The following is a 3,432-nucleotide window of genomic DNA, read 5'->3' on the forward strand; positions in this document are numbered from 1 at the left end:
ACTGGGGACATGGATGACCCCACTCTTCCTGGAAGACAGGGATGGAGAGCCTACTCATTAAGCCTGCTATTCATCCCTAAAATGAACAGGTTTTCCTGTAGTGAGTTATAGACGTAAAAGGTTCCTCCTCCCACGGGCTCTGCAGATAGGAAGGCAAATACACAGAGCATGGCCCACTCTGGCCTGCTCCCCTCCTGATGTGTGCCTACAAATGCAGGCAAATGAAATCTGTCTGAACCCTATGAGTAATCTTGAGTGAGTCCTGTCTCTCTACCCTCAACTCAGTCTCATTCGAATTAAAAAGCCTCAGAAAACAAGAAGCAGTCCACCACAGAAAACAGCAGAGCTACCAAGCAGCAGCCTGAAGATATTTACGTCCTCCATATCCAGAGTGTCTAGGCAGGGTACAGATGTAGTAACATCTCTAATCCAGGTCACAGACTGGCTTGCAAATGTACTTTGTCACAGCTCTGCACATTTCCCCTGGAATTCAGAGCTATTTCTTTGTGTTCTTGCTGAGTGTTCACGCAGATATTGGCTCTATTACCTGGATTCCCAGTCAGACCCAGGCAGCCATGGCTGCAGTGTTTCTGCCTCAACAGGGAGGCAAAGCAGGTTGATGGCCACTTGCATTAATCATACCTATAACCTGATAGCCAGTTATAATCCTTCATATAATCCTTCATTGGAGATGCCCCCAATCCAGCCTGATGTTCTACCTCTGGTTCCCTCTGCCAGAGCCTGCATGGCTGGGGTGGGATGGAAGTGATTTTCTCCCACTCATCAGCTTGACAGAAGTCAATCAGCTTCTTAGGAGAGGTCTAAGTATAGTAGTTTAAGTGAATTGTAGGACAACCTCCAGTATCTTTTCCAACCCCAAATCCAAGAGAATTACTCTGCCAGGAGTCCCCCTCCCCTCTTTAATATTTCCAGATAGTAGGAATTATATCAAACTTGGGAAGCCCACTCTGACCATAGCTAAGAGACAATGCACTTATTCCAATGTCCCATCACTTCTACTCTGATCATGTGCAAAATAACCATGAGGAAATATGAGTAAACAGAAATGAAAACACTGACCACAAAGTTTTATTTAGGAATAATGATGATCAAAAAAGGAAGGGAAAGTGAAGAAGCCCAACACCTGAAATGGATCTCCTATCAAAAATAACTTTTTTTTTAGAAAGTTATATACAATTATGCATATCAGGTAACTAAGAACTAAGAACAGTATCATAAACCATAAAACTCAAAGAATTAGAAGCAATAAATAGCATTAGAGCTAAAGAAAAACAGATTATTGAACTAGACTATCCACTCAAATTGTGAGAGAAGAAAATATTAAGAGGAATATTTGATTTCTTGAATAACTATCACATAGGTCAGCTGGAATAGAATACTGAAAGATAGAATTGAAGAAAATGGCTATTGAATAAACATTGAAAATTAAAGTGATTTACTGGTTCTGGGTAAATTATGATACAAAAGTCAGCAGCAAAATATAGAATAATTAGGTCCTTCTCTTAAGAAAAAATGAATGAGCCAATATTATAATATCGAGCCAAATTTTCATTTATGTGCAACAGCAATGAAGGTATTCTTGACATGAAAAGCTGCATAACAATGAAGAGGTTATTCTCAGTAAAAGCCATAGTAACTAATACTCACTGAGCACAGCCCTATTGGCCCCAATCTGTGCCAGTCATTTCTCTATGACCCATCATGGACTAACCCGTTCTATCCTCACAATCTAGCAGGTAGGTATTATTTGGGGCACACAGGTTAAATAATCTCCCCAGTGGGATACAGCATGTTAGTGGTAGAGCCAGGATTTGAACCCAGTCATCAGATTCAAATCCCAAGGTCTGAACCACTGTCTGATGCTGAATCTGAAGGTGGACAGCATGACATCCAGCACAGTGGTTGTTATGGGTTCGGGTTGACCATCAGACCCAGGAGACACGATGGGCTTTCACCAAACACTAAACTGGAAAGTTTATCAAAGGACACGGGACAAGAAATGCAGCAGATACTCATCTTCAACTCACTGGAAGAAGGCCCAGCAGGCTGCCCAGACTAGTGAACAATACAGTCAGGATGGCTAAAGGTGATCCCAAGAAACCAAAGGGCAAGATGTCTGCTTATGCCTTCTTTGTGCAGACATGCAGAGAAGAACAGAAGAAGAAAAACCCAGAGGTCCCTGTCAATTTTGCAGAATTTTCCAAGAAGTGCTCTGAGAGGTCGAAGACCATGTCTGGGAAAGAGAAGTCTAAATTTGATGAAATGGCAAAGGCAGACAAAGTGCGCTATGATCAGGAAATGAAGGATTATGGACCAGCCAAAGAAGGCAAGAAGAAGGACCCTAATGCCCCCAAAAGGCCACCATCTGGATTCTTCCTGTTCTGTTCAGAACTCTGCCCCAAGATCAAATCTACAAACCCTGGGATCTCCATTGGAGACGTGGCAAAGAAGCTGGGCAAGATGTGGAATGATTTAAGTGACAGTGAAAAGCAGCCTTACAACAACAAGGCAGCGAAGCTGAAGGATAAGTATGAGAAGGATGTCGCTGACTATAAGTCTAAAGGAAAGTTTGATGGCACAAAGGGTCCTGCAAAAGTTGCTGGGGAAAAAAGGTGGAAGAGGAAGAAGAAGAGGAAGAGGAAGGGGAATAAAAAAAAAAAACTGTTTATCTGTCTCCTTGTGAATACCTTCAAGTAGGGAGCGCCGTCATTGACACCTCTCTTATTTGAGGCGTGTCTGTTGCCCTGGTTAGGTTTAATTACACAATTGGGTCATGGTCATATTGTAGTCTCTTCAAAGTGCTCTAGAAATTGTCAGTGGTTTACATGAAGCAGCCATGGGGGTCTGGAGCACCCTGAAACTGTATCAAAGTTGTACATATTTCCAAACATTTTTAAAATGAAAAGGCTCTCGTGTTCTCCTCACTCTGTGCACTTTGCTGTTGGCTTGACAAGGCATTTAAAGATGTTTCTGGCATTTTCTTTTTTGAATTTGTAAGGTGGTGTTAACTCTATGGTTATTGGCTAGAAATCCTGAGTTCTCAACTGTACATATCTATAGTTTGTTTAAAAAAAAAAAAAAAAAAGGACAGAACCACCAAGACAAAATCTTGATTGATGCTCCTTGCGTGGCTTGAGGCTATGGGGAAGATGCCTTTTGGAGGGGCTGTAGCTCAGGGCGTGCAATGTGAGGCTGGGCCTGTGGACACTGCAGTGGGCATCTGTTTAGCTCCAGGTTGTCTTGTTTCTGTATATAGTGACCTAGCATTCTGCTGGCATTCTTAGCTGTGGAAAAGGGGGGGGTGGTCAGCTGGCATGAGAAGTGTTTGGATCTTTTTTTAGTTAAGTGCAGTAGTTTTAAACTGTTTTGAAACAAACTGTAGAACCCTTCATTGTCAGCAAAGCGAAGAGC

The 3,432-nt window shown here is 42.3% G+C and overlaps 1 pseudogene; it reads left to right on the top strand.

Moving 5' to 3' along the window:
• The first annotated feature begins 2,071 nt into the window (after window positions 1-2,071).
• LOC131492427 (high mobility group protein B3-like) lies at window positions 2,072-2,750 on the top strand (annotated as a pseudogene).
• Window positions 2,751-3,432: the final 682 nt, after the last annotated feature.

This window comes from Neofelis nebulosa, chromosome 13 (genome assembly GCF_028018385.1).
Source record: "Neofelis nebulosa isolate mNeoNeb1 chromosome 13, mNeoNeb1.pri, whole genome shotgun sequence".
In the NCBI taxonomy this organism is placed as follows: Eukaryota; Metazoa; Chordata; class Mammalia; order Carnivora; family Felidae; genus Neofelis; species Neofelis nebulosa.